This window comes from Sapajus apella, unplaced genomic scaffold, assembly GCF_009761245.1.
Source record: "Sapajus apella isolate SASKATOON/1434 unplaced genomic scaffold, GSC_monkey_1.0 scaffold21, whole genome shotgun sequence".
Classification (NCBI taxonomy): Eukaryota; Metazoa; Chordata; class Mammalia; order Primates; family Cebidae; genus Sapajus; species Sapajus apella.
The window spans coordinates 19285439-19310477 of record NW_022436961.1 but is presented as its reverse complement, the minus strand read 5'-3'; positions in this window follow the sequence as shown (position 1 = coordinate 19310477).

The following is a 25039-nucleotide window of genomic DNA, read 5'->3' as shown; positions in this document are numbered from 1 at the left end:
GGAACTGTTCCTTCAGAGCAATAATTATCATTGGGGTGCAGGCATGTGAGAGTAATTTGTATTTAAAAATGAAAAAGTCCAACTTAGTAGTTCAGTGACTGTCCAAAACAGAGAAAGAAAGCATCATGATGAAACAGATGAATAATACCAACTGAATAAAGCATCAGCTCTCAGTTTTGAGTCCATAATCTGACTTGGCTTATCTTTTTTCGTGTAGCAAACTAATGGGGAGAAATACACATTTGTTTTACTATGCCATTGTTTTTCACATTCATTAAGACAAAAAAAAAATTAGATCAAACCATATGTCAGTGGCTAATCCTCACACTTTCATTAACAAAAGAAATTTTCCTGACAAAAGTTTCTGAATTGAGGCTGAGTCACTCACTTATTTCTCAGTTACTTTATTGGCAGGACAAATATGTTTTCACAAGAGAAAACTAGTGTTGTATTTAATTAACTCCTCAGATACAATACATCAATACAATTGTAATTAAGAAATTTCTTTGAGTATCTTAGAAGCATGCTATTCAGAAGACTCTTGAAACTTTTAAGTAGCAACGACGCCTCCAGGCAATGTTTCAAACGTATTTTTCCTTCTTTTTCTCTTCACTCAAAGGGAATGCTATAGTTGCTTTGATGATGTGCCTTGGTTCTATTTAGTTTTAAAATTGCATATATTAATTGTATCTGCGTATGTGTTCATAACAGCACTCTCTATATGTAAGAAAGCCTCCTTTGTTTTTATAATAAAATAACAAATTTTATTATTTAAAACTTGCAGCATTAGAATTATTCTAATTCACCTCATTCTTTATCATATTTGTTTCTGTAATGTAAGTGCAAATCTGCTAGCATTTTTTAGGCATTATTTGCAATTGTGAAAATGGTACACTTGGCCAAACAATAAAAACTCAGAGTCATGATTCTGCCATCGTAGAGTGACATTATAACATTCTGAGTTAACCCTTGATATATTTATAATATCAAGAGAGATATGTATTAAAATACTTTAGAAATTAAGCATAATTCAAATGTAATGTGAAATGACTAGCTTTAATACTAAGTTTGGTAAACTTACTGGAAACTGTGGCTTTGATGCAGAAAAATGATATAATATTGAGCAGATAACTGTCAGAAGAATAATACCAATTTTTGAAAATAAGATAAAAAGTTTTTATTTTATGTCTGAGCTAGACTGAAAGAACTGTGCTAAGATAGGTAATCTCAAATATATGACTTCTTGGAAAGTGAAATGCTCAATACGATCATTAAGGTAATGAGATTTTTGTTTTTAAAAAATACATTTGTCAATATCTTTGTTAAAATCCATATAAATTACATATATTTTTGACCGTTCATTTTAGAAGAGAATAATTGTTGCCAATATCACTGCATTTAGGTAGACAATGAGAATCAGTTTTGGTCTTTTAAAATATAACCTTTTATAAGTATAAATGGTGCATGAAATTTAAACTATGTCAAAGAAATTATCTCTCTGGCAATAAACTAGATGGCAATTTAAGCTCATTTGTTTCACAAGATGATCAATATCTTTTTTACAAACTATCATATCTTTACTAACAATATATCACTCTGATGAGGTCTCAGCTGGTTACATATTTATTATTTTTTAGATTTTTTTCTGCCTTCCAAAAAACTACCACTGACCTAATATCTTTGCCTAGTCTAACCTCGTATTTGAAAATACAAAGTGCTCATCACATCACCCTTGGGAAAAGGAAAAAGCTTTCCATAAAATATAGAGAATCAGAAGCTCTAACTTAGGAGAACTATTTAGAAAAGCTAAGCAGATATTGTCTGACTGCTGTTTCGTACTAGACCTACCAGTGTAATTTTGATTAAAATTTACCAAATATGTTGGAAGGTAAGATAGAATAGAAAAGAGATATTTGTCCTATGTGTCAGAAAACTCTCTTCTAGTCCTAGCCTGATCCACTAACCCAAACAAAATAAATCACCAATACAGCTTTACCTTAACCCAGTTATCAAACATGCCCGTAGCCTCAACATTATAGTGCAATTTTATGCATTTTTGCCGGGTGGTGCTACGGATTGAAATTGGCATAGAAAGTGGTAGTCATCTTCATTGAATTTAATATCTTAGTTTTAGAAAGTGTTCATAAATGTACGATCATAATTTTGTAGTAAATCTCCCTTTGTAAATGAGATAATTAAAAACTCAGAGTTGCTTCATATCGAAAACCATGAAGTTTCCAATGACAACATGATAAGGACTGGAATTTCTCCTATTACCTCTTGCAGCAAAAGTTCAAAATCATTTGCGATTGTTTGTACCTAACTACTTGTTATATTATCAGCATTGGTGTATCAACACATCTTAATATAAAATTGCATAAAGTAATAATAGCATTATTAGTAGTATTAATATTAGCATACTATTAACATTAGTATTATTAGTGTCATTGAAGCATTCCTTGTGAAAGAATAGTTCTGAAAATAAACCATGCCACCAAGCTGTAAGAATTTTCACCTGTAAAACAGGCTTACTAGGATTTTTTACTGAATTTTTTTTACTTACTGAATTTTCTTATAATGAAAGTGAAATAGTTGTATAGAAAATATTAAAGCATACTAAAAAAATGATAGGCTTTGGAACCAGAGGAACATTAATTCCAATTCCATTTTGAATTTGAAATTTTTCATATACTAGCTACTTAGCCTTGTCACTTTGGGTGAAATGAAGAAAATAATGCTACCTTGTAGCTTTATTGAGAGGGTTAGCAACCACAGACAGAATAGACTCTCCTTAAATTTAATTTTCTTTTTCTTTCTTTGTATTGGTATATAAAAAACTTTAAACATTATTTTTCTTATCCAGGAGCAATTTAAGTGTATGGCACTTGAAGATTTTAATTTGTTCAAACTTTAACAAATTAACATGAATGTTTTTTATTCTTTCATTAAATTTAAAATATAATAATAGAGAACAGTACGCTATTTTAAAGCAAAGCTAACAACGTTGGAGGTATAAAAAGGAAAACATTCTCTTGATGCACTGTGAATTAAGTTGTTACCCAGGCAGTATCAGGTTTGGATTCAGAAAACATCATTTTGAAAAACTCAAAGATAATCCTTTGGGAGAAAAAATGTCAATGATATATTGTAGACATAGCTACTTCAGTTATCATTCACATTAGATAGGAAACCATGTGGAAGAAGTAGGGTAAACACTACTTCAATAGCTCAGATCTTAGAAACACAATGTAGTGATAGAAATGACACCTATGAGAGTTAATGAAACACCAGGACATATTTATTGTGGAAGCACTCTAAAAAAGAAATGGGATTGCCTGCACAATTGTGCCATCAAAATGTAATTTTCAAAGTAGTCAGCAAATCACTTACTTGAATTGTGTTCTCAAATATTGGGCAGAAGAGCTCTAATGAAACACGTGATTCTCAGAAACAATTCCACACAGTCCTTACAGCATGTAGAGATCACTGTTCTGAAAACAGGAGTGTATACATAAGCTCAATTGAATATATAGGCAATTCTTTAACCTCAGTGATTAATAGCACTTGGAAATTGTATGCACAGTAGACCTCTGAAAGTTTCTTAAGACATACCCTTAAGAATTCATGTTGTGAGCAGATCACTTGAAGTTAGGAGTTCGAGACCAGTCTGGCCAACATGGCAAAACCATGTCTCTACTAAAAATATATATATAAAAAAAAAAATTAGCTGGGAGTGGTGGTGGGTGCCTGTAATCCCAACTGCTCGGGAGGCTGAAGCAGAAGAATCTCTGAAACCTGGGAGGCAGAGGTTGCAGTGAGCAGAGATCATGCTACTACACTCCAGCCTGGGCAACAGAGTGAGACTCTGTCTCAAATCAAACGGACAAACAAACAAGAATTCATGTTTGTGCAGTTTTATAGACTTTCTTATTTGTCTCTGTGTAGGTCAGAAGGAATAAGTAAGTTCATTTAGACTATTTTTATTTTATTTATTTATTTTTTAAGATGGAGTCTTACTTTGTCGCCTAGGCTGGAATGGTGTGATCTCAGCTCACTTTAACCTCCACCTCCCACATTCAGGTGACAGTTAGATTATTAATCGATGCTACTGCCGAATATAACATTTCATTATTTTAACCATATCGAAACATAAGGAAGCAACTTTTGGGCTTTCAGCGTTTGATTTTACAAACTCTATCAATAATTTCACTCTATCAAGCAAAATTGTAACCATTATAGCCAAGGTTGCTTATCTATAAAATAAAATGATTGAATTAGACTATCTTTCTGCTCTAAATTTCTATGTTCATAGGTCCAGCTGGATGATAGTATTAGTTACAAATCCCATGTCTATGTTCTAGTTTAAATTTTCTCTGTAGGTCCTTGATTTTGTGCTCAGTGTTTATGTTTTGAAGATCTTTAATTTCCTCATGTGAAAAGCAATAGGATTTAAACAGATGATTCATTTTCAATATCTATGAAATTCTGTAACATTTATACTTCTTAAATTATAGTAATATTTAAAGCTACGAATATGGGTTTATTTCACTGTCTTATGGTGTTTCAGAATGATAAAGTAAGGATTGTTAAAGAAACATTTCTGCAATTCACAGTTAGGCTCATAATCCAAGAAAGATTTCAGTTCAGAAGGTAAGGGGGTAATACGAGAGCTATTATTCTTTGGAAGTCTTAGATGTTGAAATCCAAAGAGGAGTACACTTGACCCTGGAGTTCTTTTGTCTCCTGCTCCAGATATTCTGGCTTTTTCTTTTAGGACCATTAACGAGAACACTTGTATTGATTTTTATTTGTCATATAAATTGTAGGAGTTAAGACTTGAGATGTTTCCCTTATAGGGAAGGAATTTAATCTAGTATAAAAGCCAGTTAATGAACTATTTAGAAAAATAGGTGATAGACACTGGGACTACTTTATTGTAAGCCACAAATCCTTAATTTGACCTTGATTAATGTTATACTAGAGCCAGAACCCACAAATTTTTATTTAGAGAACCTTTAGGATTATATAAATCTATTGGGCATAAATGCCTTTGAGAATGCAAACCTGTAGTTTACCATTGTTTAGACACAAAAATAAGATTAATATACATTTATTTCCTAGTTACCTCAAATTCTTTCCCCATTGTATTTAAGAAAAATTTACACTTATTTTATGTTTCATTATCTGCAAATTGAGTTTCTGGCTGAGTCCATTCACCAAAACGAGCAATGTAGTTTTTCTACTATTCAAAAGTTTGTTTAGTATTGACTGTGAAATTATAAATTTGAGAATATAAAATTTTATCATTAGAAGTAATATGTTTTAGAATGCTTGCTATTGAAAACTGTTTACATGCTTTTGTATATAATACTTACTGAGGTTGTTTATAATGACAACAATTTGCTAAAATTAGGAACATAAATAAAGATACCCACCTTCATAAAAAGTTATCACAGATTTCAGACCAGTACCTGTACATTAAATTTAAAACAGAATGCAAAATTTTGGTAATTATTATATCCAATTTTAAGAAAGAGCTTTTGTACCCGGACAGAAAGCACAACGAATATGGAGACACAAACTTGAAAGCAATAGCCGAAAGTGTAAAAGGAAAAATAAATTTATATTTGTATTCAGAGTCAAGACATTTTTGTATTGGTTATGTGTCTCATGATATTTTTGCCAAATAGTTGGAATCATTATATTTTTGTTTCTTTAGAAATATTTAAAAATCTATTGAAATCATACATTCATATTACTACTACTAATTTTATCAGAGCTAAACAACATTTTCATACATTACAAGCTAATCATTTATTAGCAGATGTCAGTCTATAGCCAGAGTATTCGGGCATTCAAGATACTGATCAAAACACTGAAGTCCAGATATATGAGGTTTACATGTCATTATGACTAGTTTAACTGATCTATGTTTTAGCACTGAAATTTACAGGTAGTATGTATATAATTCTTTCCTTATATCAATATGTTCTTGAATTTCCCCCCAGATTTCTGCAGTATCTTTGAAAAGCAGAGATTCTTTATGAAAAAAATTTGATGGTAACAGTACAATCATGGCTGTGACTTGCTTTTTAGTCACCAGGGACCATTAGAAAAATAACCAGCTAGAACTGGCTCCTTTTGCCTCAATGGATGCCTTTTGGCTGTACCTTTCACCTTCAAATGTACACTCACTTTTCCTTCTCTTGTTCCTCCGGTTTAAATCCCTTTGTCTCACCTGTGTTGTTTTTCTCTGCTTAACTTCTTTAGATTATATTTGGGTATGGGATTCTCTGCCTGGCTTTGATTTTTGTCCCGGGAAGTGGTTTCTCAGATCAGTCTTTTAGGCTCTGCACAAATGCTCTATGGCTGTCAGTTGACACTTAAATCTGCCCCAGGAATAATTCACCCTTTTTGGTGGCAACTATTTTTGTCTGGGAGGAATCACCTGGTGTTACTAAGAATTATGCTTCCTGTCAATGATACTGACCTGAGTCCAGTAGAAAGAAAGCACAGAGACATTATATAACCATAAGTTTTAAAAGAGAGGTGAATTTATGTGTTTTATCTTTCAATAAATGAAAAGTTGGCATTTTTTCATGGTTAATGGCAATTTGTCTTATTATGTCTATGTCATAATTAGTTGAAACAGTTGAGATTAAATCAAAGAAACAGAATCCTACTGATATATGTGGTAAGAAACTTATAAGAATTTGACCTTACGCAGTTGTAGGAGCTGGTTAAAGTCTGTATAAAACTGTTTTGTGTGTAATCCCAGCGCTGTGGGAGGCCGAGGCGGGTGGATCACGAGGTCAAGAGATCGAGACCATCCTGGTCAACATGGTGAAACCCCGTCTCTACTAAAAATACAAAAAATTAGCTGGGCATGGTGGCGCGTGCCTGTAATCCCAGCGACTCAGGAGGCTGAGGCAGGAGAATTGCCTGAACCCGGGAGGCGGAGGTTGCCTTGAGCCGAGATTGTGCCATTGCACTCCAGCCTGGGTAACAAGAGCGAAACTCTGTCTCAAAAAAAAAAAAAACCAAAAAACAAAAAAACTGTTTTGTGCTTATTGTTGGAGCCTAAAGTCAGTAGGGCAGGTAGTCAGGAAGGCAAGACGATACTAAGTAGAATAGAGGATGGATAAGCTGGAATCCACAATGGCAAATTGAAAGCTTCATATTTCTCCCTCTGCCTCCAAGACTTCAACTTTGATGATAAGAATACCTTCTAGAAGAACATCATATCCTTCTTCACAGAGTTAAATTCACCTCTCTTTTAAAACTTATGGTTATATAATGTCTCTGTGCTTTCTTTCTACTGAACTCAGGTCAGTATCATTGAAAGGAAGCATAATTCTTAGTAATACCAGGTGCTTCCTCCCAGGAAAAAATAGATGACATCAAAAAGAGTGAAATGTCCTTGGGGCAGGTACCCTGTCTCAAGTAGGATCCTGCAGGAGCCACAGGATGAGTAAGTGCTGTGGGCTGAATGGTGCCCCATATAGCCCCAGTGAGCCAGCAGCAACTGACAGTATGTGTAAGCTGAATTAGTACCTGGTGTTCTCAAGTCATGTTTCAAGCATAAGTATGTAGCTCCTGTTTCTCTTTCACCTGCAAGCTCTTGCACAAAGAATCTCTCTCTTATGGCTTGCATTAACTCAGGCCTATGCAAGAGAGCAATGCTGGGAAACATAACTTGGTCTAGCTAAATTGACAACACAAATTCATCCGACTGCATACAGCGATTGCCATATAAATTTACATGACCACAAACTGTATGTAAGAATTCTTATTGGGCTCCCCATTCTCACCAATATTTGTTTTTGTTCATCTTTGTTTTTATATTTTTGCAGTGATGCTCATTATAAAATTATAGCTCTCTTTGGTTGGCTTTAACTTGTACTTTTCTAATTAGTGATGGATTGAATGTATCACCATGTGCTTACTGACCACTTGTGTTTCTTCTGTGGAATTGCCTGTTCATATCTCTTGCCCTATATTTCTATTGGGTGGTCTTCTATTTGTCAATGTGAAGGAGAACTTTTTAGATTCGTATTATTAATTTTCTTATGATATATAATTTTCAAGTATTTTTTTCCAATTTGTGGTTTGCTTTTTATGTTTTAAAAGATTTCCATTCATGAACACATTTTTTAAAAATTTGGTGATGAAATTTTAAGAGTTTTTAAGAAGCATTTTATAGTTTATATTTAAGGCATACAACATGATTTTTTAAGTATACATAATGAAATAATTCCTGTAGTCAGGCAAATTAACGTATCTGTCATCTCACAGTTACCTCTTGGAGAGTGTGTGTGTGTGTGTGTGTGTGTGTGTGTGTGCGCGCGCGCGCACGCGTATGTGTGGTAATATCACCTAAAATCTACTCTTTCAGCACATTTCCAGTATACAAAGCAATATTATTAGCTATTATCCTTGTCCTATACATTAAATCTCTAAACTTACTCATTCTACTAATTGTAACTTAGCAGCCCTGGCACTACATATCCCTATTTTCTCCCTTCCCTAAGAGTTCTTAATATAATTACTTTTGGTATTTTGTTTAGGACATCATTCTGTATATTAGACCATAAGCAATTCTAAGGCTTACACATTTCTTTTTTTCTCTCCTGTTCTAAAGCATGCTGTGTGATGAGTTACATTACTATTACTGTTGTTTGACCCATGTGGATGACACATTGTCTCAGTATTAATTATTAAGTCCTTCTTTCTCTCTTATACATAATATATGTAACAAGTTTCTGTACAGGTTATTTCTGTTTTGGGGTTCTATAAAAATTACTTTAGCTTTGTAACAAACCTTGATAATACTTCTCGGTGAGTATTTTAGCTATTATTGGCCATGAGATTTTCAAATAAATTTTCAAATCATAGTATCCGTTAACTAAAGAAATGTATTGCAGTTTCCATTTGGAATTGTATTAAATGCATAAGCCAGTTTGGGTTGAACTAATTGTCTTGTCTTATCTCTCCATTTACTGTAGTCTGCTTTAATTTACAAAATTTTATCATTTGTAGGTATAAAGTCCTTGTCTAACTTTGTGTGGGATTATTTCTAGGTGGCAAATAGATGTTAATTTTCTAAAAATGACTATATCTGATAATAAAAGAGTCAATTGATTTAATATTCTTACCATAGTTTCTCTGCATTTGCTATGTTTATATTATGCAATCATGCATCTGCAAATAATGACAGTCTTTTTCACTTTCCAATTATTAAATATTTTATTTCTTTTTCTGGCCTTATGACACTGTCTAGATCCTTTAGTACAATCTTTTTTCTTATTTCTTTTATTATGGTAAAAAACACATTTATTTAGGCAATTAGCAAGGGAAAGAGAGTCCTCAGTAAGGCTTCCCTTTTAACAAAAAGGCAGCCACCAAATCATTCGTTTTCTAACAGAACAGCCAGTAAAATTGAACTGCAGACATAGATAAGCAAGCCAGAAGCTTGCACGGGTGAATGACGGCAGCTGTGCCAATAGGAAAAGGCTACCTGGAGGCCAGGTGTGTTCAACATGGAGGCTACCTGTTATTTCATACGGATATTTTTGTTCTTTCGTCTCATTTTGTGATTTGCACTTCTTAATCTTTTTGGTATGTAAAAACCCCAAAATCATTATTGTGACATTGAAAGTTGGTGGCTAATGAAGTAAACAAAAACATTAACATTGGACAGCTTTGTAGAATATCTGGCACAATGAATGGCCCTCACAAAGTGACTACTAATATAACTAATTTTGAATGTTTACAGCTACATACAAATAGAGGATGATTCTTGCTGCACTTATATAGGTTTTCATTTTTTTGGGTAGTATCTATGTACACTATTATTATAATCAAAATCATTTTTGTTCAACTTCTGGAGAATCTATTATTGAAATTAAATTGTATCACCCTTTGAATGAGAGTCAATTTTTTCCTTTGCAGTAAAAAACAATTTCTCTTTACACTTCAGTATTTTATAAAATATACTTTACTACTACAGATTTGTTGTGAAAATAAACAGATACAATAACGCATATCTCTTTATTTTCTTGTGATAATGATTCAAATTATGATACCTATTAAAATTCATATGCAGTGCTATAATTAGAAATAGGGGAAAGCAGATGGCATATTACTTAAAATTCTGTTTTACAAAGGAAACTACATGTACTAAAGGAACCTAATTGCAGCATTTTAACATGTTTAGATATTGAAAATTTATTGCATTTTATAATCTTGTTAACAGTTTCTGCCAAGAAGAATATGATTACATGAAGAAGGTGTAAAAATAATTTGGATGACTCCTCCATGCATAATTCAGCAAGACAACCTATGAAAAAAGACAATAAGGAGTTAGCAAGTTATTTAAAAATTTTTAATTTTACTCCATCCTTTAAGAAACAGCAGATGCTGGGGAGGATAAGGAGAAAAGGAATGATTTCACACTGTTGGTAGGAGTATAAATTAGTTCAACTATTGTGGAAGACAGTGTGGCCGTTCCTCAAAGATCTAGAAGCAGAAATACCGTTTGACCCAGCAATCCCATTACTGAGTACATACCCAAAGAAATATAAATCATTCTATTATGAAACTACATGAGTGCATATGTTCATTGCAGCATTAACCACAATAGCAAAGACATGGAATCCACCCAAATGCCCATCAGTGATAGACTGGGTAAAAAAAATGTGGTACATATACAACATGGAATACTATGCAGCCATAAAAAGGAATGAGATTATGTCCTTTGCAGGGATGTGGATTAAGGTGGAAGCCATTATCGTCAGCAAAGTAACTCAGGAACAGAAAACCAAACAGCCCATGTTCGCACTTACAAGTGGAAGCTGAAGGAGAGAATACATGGACACATGGGGGTGGATAACACACACTGAGGCCTAATTGGGGCAGGGAGGGAGAGCATCAGGAAGAATAGCTAATGGATCCTGGGCTTAATACCTATGAGATGGGTTGATAGGCGCAGCAAACCACTATGGCACACGTTTACCTATGTGACAAACTTACCCATCCTGCACAAGCAACCTGGAATTTAAAATAAAAGTTGAAAAAATATTTAGGTAAAAATGTGAATAAAGCAGACTATTCCTTTAAAATTTAAAAGATACAGTCATAGAAAAATCAGTGGGTTATGAAAGTGTACAGTATGATTGAACCCAATTTGGTTTATCATATGTTTAGTTGAACTGTGGGTTAGTTATATTAACATTTACCTAATTAATATAGTAACCTTAAAAATTAGATACTACATCCTCATTTTACAAATGGGAGAAATAACCACATAAGGTTAAGTAGTTTTCCTAAGGCTGTACAATAGCAAGTGAGATGCTTAAAATATAGGTACTTGAAGTTAATGAAAAACCCTCATTAACAATCTGTACTCTGCCTGAAGGCGAAGAAGCTCTGATAACATGTGAACATGATATTGCTGGTTATTGGTAAGGACAGAACACTCTATTGATGTAGATTGAATATGTGGAATTATTTAACAAAAAATTTTGAAGAGCTGCTATGAAACAAAGTGTGTGCTAAATGTTGAAAACATAGCAGTAAACAAGATGGAAAAAAATGCTCTCAATTTGGAGACCTAAGCCCATTGGTACCAGATTTGGGTGTCGTCAAACAAGGATTAGCTCTCCAGTCAGAAAGGAAACAACACGTTTGTACATTACATTTCTTTTTCGAAAGCATCTTAGCAAGTTTTTGTCATTATGTAGAACATAATGTTCTATAACTTTATTCTGATTATAAAAACAACACATGCTTCCTAAAGACATGCTGGAGAAAGAAAAACAACATGAGCAATTATATAATTATCTAATGGTAGCATTTCTAGGGTCACATTTTGTCCCTTGAATTAAGATAATAATGGGAATGCACTTTGCTGTTTCTTTCATTTTACAGTACATTTTGAATAATTATTAAGTTATTTAATACCAACTATGAAATGATTAAAAATATATAGAAGCACAAAGAAGAAAAGAGCCACTAGTTATAATTTGACCTTCCCAAGTTTATTACTATATTTTGTTGTCTTTTTATGTATTTATATTATAGTAATTATTACAGTAATTTAAAATTTGACATATAGAAAAGTTAATATCTTTATTTTTTAAATCATAAGTATTTGATAGTCCATTTCCCTAATTGAGGTTAGTAAGATTTATAAAGCTGTGAGATAGAACTGTTTGTTTATACATTTTCGTCCATAGATCTGAATTTTCAGATGATGGATTTGTTGAACTGGAGTAAGTTCATGATAATGAATCTAAGCATTTTCAATGGATAGAGTATACACTGTCTAATGGCTTTGTTTCTTTTTTTTTTTTTTTTGAGGCAGAGTCTTGCCCCGTCCCTCAGGCTGGAGTGCTAGAGTGCAGTGGCGCATTCTCGGCTCACGGCAACCTCTGCCTCCCAGGTTCAAGCAATTTTCCTGCCTTGGCCTCCCGAGTAGCTGTGACTACCTAGCTAATTTTTGGATTTTTAGTAGAGACTAGAGATAGGGTTTCACCATGTTGGCCAGGCTGGTCTCGAACTCCTGACCTCAAGTGATCCATCCACCTCAGCTTCCCGAAGTGTTGGGATTATAGGCATGAGCCACTGTGCCTGGCTGTCTAATGACTTTTCAGAATGTTCTTAATTTAAATTCGTAAAAGTAGTGTCTGTTAGATTTGTAGCCCTGAATTATTATTGCTAACACTGAGCTGTGAAACATCAGGATATTTTAGACAAATGATATCATTTTTGTCTGCTTTCAGTTATTTACTTGTAGCCTGCTTAAACCTTTTCTGTATCTTAAGTGGACATTAGAATTATTTGCCAGGGCATTTTTTTTTCTTTTTCAACTTTTTTTTTTCCTTTCATGGGTATATTGCATGGGTTTGGGATATAATTAAACCCATCAACCAGGTCGTGAGCACAACACTCAAAAGGTGGTTTTTCAGCCCTTTCCTTCTTCCCTCTGTCCCTCCTCTAGCAGCTCCCAGTGCCTGTTTTTCCCCTATTTATGTCTATATGTAACTTTGATTGAGCTCCCACTTAAACGTGAGAACATATAATATTTGATTTTCTGTTTCTGCATTGCTTCACTCAAGATAATGGCCTCTGGCTGCATCCATGACCACAGCTTTACTAGGATATTTCTTTGACAATGTCCTGGGGTTGGCCAGTACAGGCCGTGGGAACAGAGGGAATCAAACAGCCAGCAGGCAGTCAGCTTGTGAGGATGCATAGACCACAGCCCCAGTGTGGGTTCGAATCCTGACTCTGTCCCCTAACAGATGTGTGACTTAGGCTCTTTGTGCATCAGTTTTCTCATAGGACATTCCAATTATTGTATTTAGCTCTAACATTTATACTTGGTTCTGTTTTATAATTTCTACATTTGTATTCAGATTGTCTATGCAATCACTATCATGCAGTTCAGTTCTCTTGGTTTCCTTTAGCTCCTTGGCCATGATGTCCTTTCTTTATTTGAGCATCTTTGTGGGTCAGTAGGGGATTCTTTAAAGATCGTATTGAGGAAAAACATGATAATGCGTATGGAACACTTAGTATAATACTTGGGCTACCCACAGAACCTCTCAATAAGTATCAGTTCATTGTTAGTAAAGACCAATCCTGATGCATCCATAGATTTGGTCCTATCAATCTTTTACCATAATCTTTGATGAAGACTCTCTATAATCACATAAAATTTTTAACTGACGAATGGGCCACTGTTGCTATGAGTTTAGGTAAATCTCAATAAGGAAGATTGGTTTTTATGTAAGCCTTTGCTGATACCTATAAGATGAATAAACAGTATATAAAGCCTCTTACAGTAACAACTAACACTGTTCTAATGTTGGTAAGGCCATATTAACCTTTTAAAAATAAAAGAAGTTGCTACTGGTGAAAAATCAAAGAGATGGATCAACAGAAAGCCCAGAACACTAAAAAAGTCGTACATCACTAGAGAAGAGAATTGTTTAGTAAATTCTGTGAGATACGTGTTTACCAAATTTGATGAAAACAGAGCAATTTAAATTCTCACCTTGACATTACAAATGTATTTAAATTTCATAATATCAAAGAGTTATACTTTTTAAACATCTTTGGAAAGATTAGGAAAAAATTTCTGTCAAGACCTTAAAGGAAGGATATTTCCTACTGTTTAAAATTATGAAAAATCAAATATATTTTAAATAGTCTATGTTTAGAAATATAAAAAATTTAACAACCAAAAAATTTATCACAGATGTGGCATATTATGAATATTATTATCATATGCAAAAATCTCATAGAAATAAACATGAAAACATTTTCCTTAGCTTAGTCAATTCTCAAGAGAATCCAATTCTATATGAGGAAGAACAAAGGAAACAAAGATGAATTAGTTTCTAGATTCTTGTTGGGGTCTGTATATAAGCTGACTAAATGTCACAAAAAAGCCTTGAAGTACAAATATATTTCCATCTATTTGGTAAAGAGACTGAAGCTAAGGCAGATTCAGTAACTTGCCCATATCTATATTTTAATAATAATAGAGAAGCCACAGTCTTTTTTCTACACATATATGGGGCAAATTCATCCTCACTTAGGATCTTATTAAGGCAAAATAAAAAATGATGTAATATTTTTATTGAAGAGTATAAATTTATTTTCAAATAAAAATTCCAAATCTTGTGTATTATCATAACACCATTTATAAATTAAGGAAAAAATATAAATAAAGTATGGGATATACTTTTGATGAGTTTTTTTGTATTATTAAATGAATGATTATATAGATGGCTACATAAAAAATTGACATAAATATTAGAATAAAATGAAATATATAATTCATTCTGTGACCTCATCTAGCTTTAAAAAAAGTAATGTAAAAAATCATTTTGTGCTGATAATGGTTTTTGTCCTTCTGTTTTCTCAATTTTCTCTGTTATGTATTTGTTTCTTCTATATGAAACATTAAATATCAATTTAAAGAAGAAAATGAAAGAATGGCATGAATATGCCAGTTTAAGAAAGTCTGTTATCATTTTCTTTCATCCCTTCCTTACTAAGGCAACATTTCTCTTTTCTAACTTGGAATGTGTCAAAGACCATCTGGGTTATTTATATTCATATTCTCTGCACAATGGGAATATAGATTCATATTTACACAGGTGAATTGGGGGCAAGGAGTGGCAGGTACTGCTTTACACCAGAGAGACTTTGCTGTTGCAAATTCTCATAATTTTTAAAATTACTTTATCTGTGTAAAGTTTGATGATTCAGAATTCTTGATATATGATTTGAATTTTTTAAGGATTTGCCAGCTAGTGAGTATAAATGATAAAATATTAATAATAGGGTTCTCAATTTTACTGATTTTCACTAACATGTACACTAAATGATAATTAATTTGAACATTTAACCCTTAGTCTCCACATAATTCTGAGCATCTCCAAGGTGTGTCTTTGTGACACATGCCTGACTCAATTAAAGTACTCTTGGAAAAATATTAATAGATAAGAATAAAATGGCCATCTAGAGATTACTGTAGAATAATACATTAGTCTTTGTTGGGTCTTTTATATGCTTGCTTCATCCTTCCATCCCCAGCTAGCTAAATCAGTGAGTAAAAACAGGAAAATGTAGATAATTCTATAATGTATAATTATCCTCTCTACTTTTGCCAGTTAATTCTTTTAGAAGAATTTTGCAATTGATTTTTCAACAACGTTTTCTTGTATAGTGTTGTTATGTTGCCAGTTATCACCTTTTGTGAATGCTCTTATATTATAATAATGTATTTGTCTTCAACAATGAAAATGTTTTTCTAGAATCACAGTTTGCCATTGAATTTTGATTGTTTAATGTTTAGTGCACAGAGGTGAAATTAGTGACTAAGAAGACCAAAATGTGATATAAAACAAAGCTCAAAATTCATCTTTTATAACAAAAGATCCAGCATATAATTAAGCCATTACATATTTGAAAAGAATTAATATTTCCAAAATATGCTGTTATTTTAAGGAACAAAAATAATTCCTTAATATATTAAAAAATTGACACTAAAATTATAGTTTATTTCCCCAAAAGTTACTATTCATAGGTAATTTACTATAGTGGTATCATTTTTCTTAAAGTAGAGATAGATATTCAGCCATGTAGAGGAACTAATATTTGTAATTTTTTTTTTTTTTTTTTTTTTTTTTTGAGATGAAGTCTTGCTCTGTCACCCAGGCTGGAGTGCAGTGGTACAATCTCAACTCACAGAAACCTCCACCTCCTGGGTTCATGCAGTTCTCCTGCCTCACCCTCATGAGTATCTGGGATTACAGGTGCCTGCTACCACATCTGGCTATTTTTTGTATTTTTAGTGGAGATGGGGTTTAGCCATGTTGGCCAGACTGGTTTCAAACTTCTGACCTCAAGCGATAGGCCTGCCTCGATCTCCCAAAGTATTGGCATTAGAGGCATGAGCCACTGTGCCCAGCTTATAATTTTTTAAAAAGGGCTATAAAATTTAAATGATTGGATATAAGATGCAATTAAAAAAAACATTTTAAATGTCTTCTATAACATGTGATATGTCAGTGAGTACTTCTTCAGGAGTGGAAATCACTTGCTTTGGTGTAGAGGAAGAACTTCAGGCATTCATCTAGCCCATAGCAATTTTATTTTATCTTCAGTTCCTATAACGCATTTCTTTTGATTATCTATTGCCATGTAACAAATTATGACAAACTTAGTGGCTTAAAACAACAAACACTTATTATTTCACAGTTCCTTGGGTCAGGAATAAGGGCATAGATTAGCAGGATCCTGAACTGAAACCTGTCAACATTTCATAAGCTGAAATCAATGGTGACAGTAGAGTGGTGGTCTCATCTGAGGCTCAACTGGAAAGGATCTGCTTGCAGGTTCATGTGGTTGACAGCATTCAGTTCATTGTGAATTGTTGAACTGAGGGCCTCAGATCTTTTCTGGCCATGAGCCAGAGGCTGTAGTTGGTCTCTTGTCGGTACATGAGACTGTCCACATTTCATCTTATTTCATCAAAACCAGCAAGGAAATGACACAATACAAAGAGTTTGCTTGCCATATAGAAGTTACAGTCTTATGTAATGCAAGCATGGAATTAACATCCCATAACATTTGCTTTCTTCTATTGGTTTTAAGAAGGTCATGGGTCCTGCCCACACTCAAGGGAAGATTACATAAGACATGCATATTAGGAGTCAGGATAACTGGTGATCATTTTAGAGTTTGTCCACTATGGTTTTAAATATAGGGAAATATCCTAGGAATAATAGGCAACATATATATGTAATTGTATAAGAGAAAAGAACACATAAATAATTATTGATTTTCTTTGTTGTTTTGGTATCAGCTATTTACTCAATGAGAAATGTGGGCATTTTAATAAATAATACTAGTAATGGTACATTGAAATCATATTACAGAACAGGCTTTTTTTTAGGATACAGAACTTCTAATTTTTACATAAATATTAATACTTTAAATAGCACTACTTTTAATGACAAAAACAGTTACTTTTGCATCAAGCTAATATTAAGAATAAAAAAACGAAAGCTTAAATAGCATAAGAAAAGATTTGAGCAAAGTAAAAACAATACTGTATTTTATCCAAGCTAAGGTGCGTTAATTGTAAGATGCACTATTGTCTTATATACCACTAAAAGCAATACTGTTAGTTTTGCCCCATGACACAATACTTTTTTTTCTAAGAGTTGTGTATTTACTGAAGGATCTCTTTTAGGCTTAATTTGTTACATAAATATAATAGAAAAATAAAGTGAAACAAATTAGGCAAAATATTCCTGAAGTTTCTTCATATCTGGAATCTGAGTGTTCTGAATTGACCTTTTGAGACAGAGTAATCCAGGTGCATATTTTCACACACATTATGGTCCTCCCTGCTCTGAAATACTCTGTAATACCAGAGATTTAGGGGAACAGCATTTCTAAAGGAATCTATAAAATAATTTAAAGCTCTTTGTGCTGAACTCTAAAACTGGCTTTGCGAGTATGTAGAGCTGGTCTATTTTTCTCCTTAAGACTGTTCCTAAATATATCAAGCCACTGTAGATCCCACCTCTCCCTCACAATCACTTTCTCCTGGGGATGAGATGTGTTTATTCCGCTATTGAATCCAAGTTTTCTATCCAAGCATTGACTTACATCCTACTAGTTTTGACCCTGAAACTTTTGTTGCTTGCTCACGTATAGGCAGTGACAACTCCATCATGCCAGGCCAACAGCCATTGTTGGGTGGTTATTGAGTTCAAGAATTATGAAATGTGAAGGAAACGTACATCATAATACTCTGTGAAGTACAATAAGTGTTATACCCACAATTTAAACTCAAATTTATATTATACCAAAGCATATTATCTTTTCTATCCATCATATGAACTTCAAAAACAGCTGTCTACAAAATTAAAGGATTCTTGACTTTAGTGTGAAGCTCTTTTAGATATTTTTAGCTGTTTCCCCCTCATGACAGTAAAAACTACAAAAAAAACTTGATGTTTCTCTTATCTTGCAAATAATCTAAGGAAAATATTACTTTCCCAGGCAAATTTGAAGTTATTCCTATAGCTTTTATTTTAGAGACTGTAAAGGTGTTCTGAACTCAGTAGCACATTGTATCCAAAAGTGCTTTGATTGCAGATTTCTGTCAAGGTATGCGATATAATAATAAATACACAAACGAAAATACAAAACTGGTCTTTGTAAGAAAATCAGTTCAGAATATTAAAGCTGTATGTGGAACCTTTTCTAAAATTTAGTTTCAAATTTTAAAAATGCCTCATTATTTTTACTTTGTACTTTATTCATATATTATAAATGATATATTGCTGTTATAAAAATGTTCTACTTCTCTGCAGAGTTCAAGAAAAAAAGAAAAAAATATTCTTGGCAATGTAATATAACTAAAACAGTGCAATCGTTTAAGTAATGCTTGTAGGAACTTAATGTTTACATGGGCATTTGCTATAAAAATAAGCTGGAGTACCTGTGTTGTCTCAGAACAGAGTTTAGGTAATAGAATAAAAATATGGAATTAATAAAAACATCATAATCAAATATTTTATAAAAGAATCATAAAGGGAGAAATATCAATGTAACTCTACCAATGATGCAAGTCTCAAAAGCTTTATGATAAAATAAATGGGTATATCCATCCTCCATTTTTAATAAATATTCAAGAGTAAAATTAGAAATATTGGAAAAGAATGTATATATCCCAGATTAATGCATTAAAAAAAAATAAGAAAAAAGGGCCCGGGCAGCTGTAATTGTTATTGAATTTGGTCTATAGCACTATTTTCTTTAAAAGAATAAAATGGTGACTATTATCATCAGTTAAGGATTTTTGGTTATGGCAATTGAAATTGACTCTGATTAACTTAAGTAGAAATTTGATAGAAGAGCAGAAGATCAAACACCGCATGTTCTCATCATAGGCGGGTGTTGAACAATGAGAACACATGGACACAGGGAGGGGAGCACTACACACTGGGGTCAGTTGGGGGGAAATAGGGGAGGGACGGTGGGGGGTGGGGAGCTGGGGAGAGATAGCAAGGGGAGACATGCCAGATGTAGGTGATGGGGAGGAAGGCAGCAAATCACACTGCCACGTGTGTACCTATGCAACAATTTTGCATGTTCTTCACATGTACCCCCAAACCTAAAATGCAATAAAATAAATAAATGGGGGGGAAAAAAAGAAGTTTAAGTTTTCTGAAAGTTTATTGATTGTTCAGTTCAGATGGGAATTCTCAGGAAAGAACTGCTCATAGAAAAGAGTAGGAGGTGCATTTACTATGAAGTAATGAAACTGAAGTTTCAAGTTTTTCCAAGGCTTTACAAGTAACTTTTGTTATTTTGCTTTCTTTCATTTTCAAGTGGATCCTCCAGACCATATAAGCTGTAGTCCCACATAACTTGGAACCTCTCGACTTTAGGAAGCACAGTGATTCCATTCATGAGAACACTGTCAGAATACGAAAGTGTAATGAATAGGCTCTGTCTTTCCATCTTTACATTATTCTGCTTAAGAGTTAAGTTCCTAGAAGAGAGAGAACCCAGTAGGCCTAGCTTTCTTAGGTCATGAGAACACACTGTAACCAGAAGTTACAGGTGAATGACAGCAGTTGTGCCAACAGAAAAGGGGCTACCTTGGAACTAGGTATTTTCAAAATGGCAACTCCATCTTCCCTTCTCTTTGACAACCCCATGTACAGTAAGGGGCAGGCAAGATGGCCAGGGCCAAGCAAAGATTCTATTTGCATAGTAAGATTTCTAGCCTAGGAAGGCTACCCATAGTGGAGAAGAAATTCATGAAGGTTTACCCCTACATCTATCCTCATCTTTAGCCCTAAACATATGCTTTCAATAAACTTCCCACCTGACATAATGCAAATATTCTATATAAAAATAGAATTGTCATCCTACCCCTAAGAAAAATGTTTTCCAGCTTCAATTCCAAGATTTCTAAATGGTATTCATTGTCCTTGTAAGGCCGGTTGCCTCCTGGGGAGTCAAACTCAAACGGACCCTCTGAGCCTGATGACTATGTCATCACCCAAGATTGTTATCTGGCCTCGCCACATGGCTTCCCACAGCCGCCTCTGCATACCATACCCAAGCCCACACTCAGCACTAAACTATGCATCCAACCCCCAGCCTGCTGTTGAAAAACCTTGCAAAAGAATTTTTAAAGAAGCCCCACCAAACCCTGCCCGGTAGCAGTCTGCCCTGTACACCCCCCCGCCGGCTGACTTACCCAAGGTCCTGCCCACCTACCAATGGCAACTAGCTCCAGGCATTTCCTGCCTCTCAACAGCCAATGAAATTGCCTTCACTTTGTTTCCCCAATAGCCAATCAAGGCCCACTTACCCAAGGTCCCGCCCGCCTACCAATGGCAACTAGCTCCAGGCATTTCCTGTCCCTCAACAGCCAATGAAATTGCCTTCACTTTGTTTCCCCAATAGCCAATCAATTGCCTTTCCTCCCCATAAAACCCCATGCTCTAAACAGCTGGGGTCGACTTCTTTGGTCCCTTCCTGGACCACAGAACCTCACAGGGAGCTGAATAAATTAGCTTCTCATTTTCTTACACTGGCCTCAGTTTCCCCATTTTACTTCGGCAATAAACCTTACAGTCCTTAATTTCCACCATGATCTTGTTCAGGTATATTGGCTAAATATATCACTAGCAAATGGTAAAGTTAACCATCAACAGCATATTCCTTATGCAATAATGAGGAAAAGAAAATGAAAGGGAAATTTGAAATATATGTAGAATGCTAGAACTTATTCCTTCTATTTAGCTGTAATTTTGTATCCTTTAAGAAATCTCTGCGGGGCGCGGCAGCTCACATCTGTAACCTCAGTACTTTGGGAAGCCAGTGGATCACAAGGTCAGGAATTCAAGATCAGCCTGGCCAAGATGGTGAAACCCTGTGTCTAATATAAACACAAAAATTAGCCAGGTGTGTTGGCAGGCGCCTGTAATCCCTGCTACTTGGGATGCTGAGGCAGAGGATTGCTTGAACCCAGGAAGTGGAGGATGCAGTGAGCCAAGATCATGCCAGTGCAATCCAGCCTTGGTGATAGTGCAAAACTGTCTCTAAAAAAAGAAAGAAGGAAATCTCTCCCGTAGCACAAGAGGATGTTAAAAAGGAATTATTTAGGCAGATAGTGAGGGCAAAGAAACCCTCTGTAAGGTTTTCCTTTAATGAAAAGCAGCCCCCAGATCATTTTGTTTTCTAACAAAGAGCAGCCTGTAAAATCAAGCTGCAGACATAAAAAAGAACACTACAAGCTTGCACGGGCAAATGCCGGCAGTCATGCCAATAGGAAAGGGGCTACCTGGGAACCAGGCATTTTCAAAATGGCAGCTTCATCTTCCCTTCTCTTTACCAGCCCCTAGTACAGTAAGGAGCACGCAAGATGACCGAGACCAAGCAAAGACTCCATTTGCATATGAGAAGATTAGGTTGGAGGGGCCAGTTTCTTTTGGTGCTATGTAAACATCATGCCTGGTCCAACCAATCTGTGACCCCTATGTAAATCAGACACAGCTTCCTCAAGCCTGTCTGTATAATCTGTTGCACTCCACTGTTGGCTGGAATTCCCACTCAGTTGCCGGTCAGTCTCACGGGAGAGAGAGCTATTCTCTGTTCTCTTTCTTTTGCCTATTACATTTCCACTCTTAACCTCACTCCGTGTGTGTCTGAGTCCTTGATTTCCTTGGCATTAGGCGGTGAACCTCCAGTGTTTACCCTATACAATGACGCTGCTTCAGTAATATGTTGTATAGTTTCAAATAGCTAGAAGGAGGATATTGAATATTCCAACGCAAAGATCTGACATGTTTGAAATTATGAATATGCTAATTACCCGAATCTTATCACTATGTGATTGAAACATCCTATGCACCCTATGAATAGGTATAATTATGTGTCAATTAAAAATTATATTTAGAAAAGAAAAAATTAATTTCTTTACATAATTAAAAAAAGAAATACATATATGAAGGAGGATGAGTAGCAGTCAAAAATAGCTCACATTACAACTTAGATATCCAGAAAAATAGATTGCAAAACACCTACAGTCTTTCTCCTGTGCTCTGACATTCTGCTTAGCAGGAAAATGATTAGCTGAATGTCAAATAATATTACGTTTAGTCTGAACTGGTAAGCAAGAGTTTTTTTAGATTGTGCTTCATCTTTCATGTGGATAAAAATGCTCAGTTTCTCAGATCCCTCTCCTTCCCCTGCTTCTCTCCTTACATTCAAGTGGGTGAGTATTGAGGGAGAATGCACGCTTCTGTCTTGGGGAATGAGGTAAGGAGCAGCACCCTGGCCTCATGCTGGTGTGGAAGGTATACAATGGTTTTACATTTCATCCTAGTAAATTTCTGTCCTTTTAGTATGTTCCTGGTCCTGAAGTGTGTAATGAGTGATCATGGTTCTCTTGGTCCATTGCTAATCTTTCAGTACATATTAGCTAAATGGTCTTGGCTCAGTTTCTACTGATGGCAGACACTGAGGCTCTCTGTGTATTCCATTGTGTTACAGCCTGATTCCAGCATCAGCTAAGAAGCCACCTCATGTTACTCTGACAGAGCCAGTGGCAGGCTCACTGGGTCTTCAAATAGCTCCCTGATTCACAGTGTACTGAAGACAGCCTAGGAGAGCTAAACTTTAGTGCCTGCCTCTCTGCACATAAGCACACTAGATGCGGGCATGCTAAATCATTGCACAGTAAATTATTTGCTTCTTGTTGCCCTCCATTTGTCTAACTACCCTGCTCTATGAACATGTTTCCAAAAAAGAAAAATAAAGTGATGTATGTATAGGTATATGGTCCTTTGCCTTGATATCATGTTCCTACAATCACCTTTATCTGAAAAGAGCAGGCTTTCCCTCCATCATAATATTAATAACATCTTCTCCTTCCTAGCTCTACAAGATGAATAGATATCTAAGCCTTAATGAAAAATGGAGATATTCTAATAAATTACTCTAATTAAATTATGGGACAATCTATGATCTGAGTCCTCCAAACTCCATTATGATAGAATTGGGAACATCTTTTTTCTATACAATCGCTTGACTTATAGAACTATGTAATCCTATTTGTGTGAATGATTGAATCTGAATATTGTAGTATTCTTCATCCTGGCATACCAAATTCTACTTTCCTGGGCTTATGGTTGTCTGGAACATTATAATCATGCCATTGGCTACAAAGAAAGTACAGTACAAAAATCGAAATCTCCCAATATGAAGAGATGATCAAATGCTACAAAATATATATTACCAGTTAATTCTGGCAGAATAATGTAGCTAGATGTAGTTATTTTCCCAATGAAGTATTATAAGCTCTTGACAGTTCTATTTTTAGAGAGGTTATTTTCATAATTAAAAAATATCTATGTGTGTGTGTGTGTGTGTATGTGTGTGTGCGTGTGTGTGTATATATATATGAAGGAGGAAGAATAGTAGTCACAAATCAGGCAGAATATGTACAATTACAATTGTACATATTCTAAGGGTGGGAATAAATCTTCACTTCTAGGCATGGTGGAGTAACCAGGTAATATCCAGGGTCCATTGGTATAAATCTTTGATCCAATTATAGAGGAGCAATCCCCTTTTCCCTGTAAGCATGGGTCTATAACTTCTTCTGACTCCATATTATCTTTTTCTGTATATTTATCTAACTGCTATCATAGTTTCCAATCCAGTGGAAACATTATTTTGTCCGTTGGTGGAAATAATCCCCTTGAGAACCAAAATATCAAAACAATAGTGAAAACCAGAATAAAATGTTTTGCTACTGAGTCATTAACCACTGTTTCACTGGGTTCTAGACTATGGGAAAAACAGCAACACATATGGGATGCTTGTACTGCCGCTAGGTCTTGCTAGGAGTGTTTATTGCTTTAGATCCCACTAAAACTCTTTTCTGGCCACTTTGGTGTATGGGTCTAAATTGGTATAAGTTACTTTCAGAATTTAAAAAAGTCAGTAAATGTAATGAAGCAAATCTTCTAAAGACTACAACATGTAGCAAATTTTTTCTCACTCTGAAGTGAGTGTCCTATTATTGATTCTCAGTTGAAAGTTAATTGATAAGGCGGATTCTTCTATTTTCAGAGAATCGATTTCCCCTCTTCAGTATGAATGCAACTTACCAAGGCCATTTAGGATGGTTTCTACTCTTCTTTCCAGATTCTATTAGCATGACGTTATCAGTAGATTGCATCAACGTCATGCCTTGTGGGATGATGGGCTTCTAAAGTCCCACAGGTGATGATGTAGCACAGAACCTTAGTGTCGATACCCTCAGAATCAGATGTTACTGGTATATGACTGTTCCTACCAGTTAGGTCAAACAGATTTTTATGATCTCCGTTTATTAAAATGTGCAAAAATGCATGGGTCAGGAAATAGCTGCATATCACTTATGAAGGACTGTATTAATATTCTCCAAGAAATAGACAAC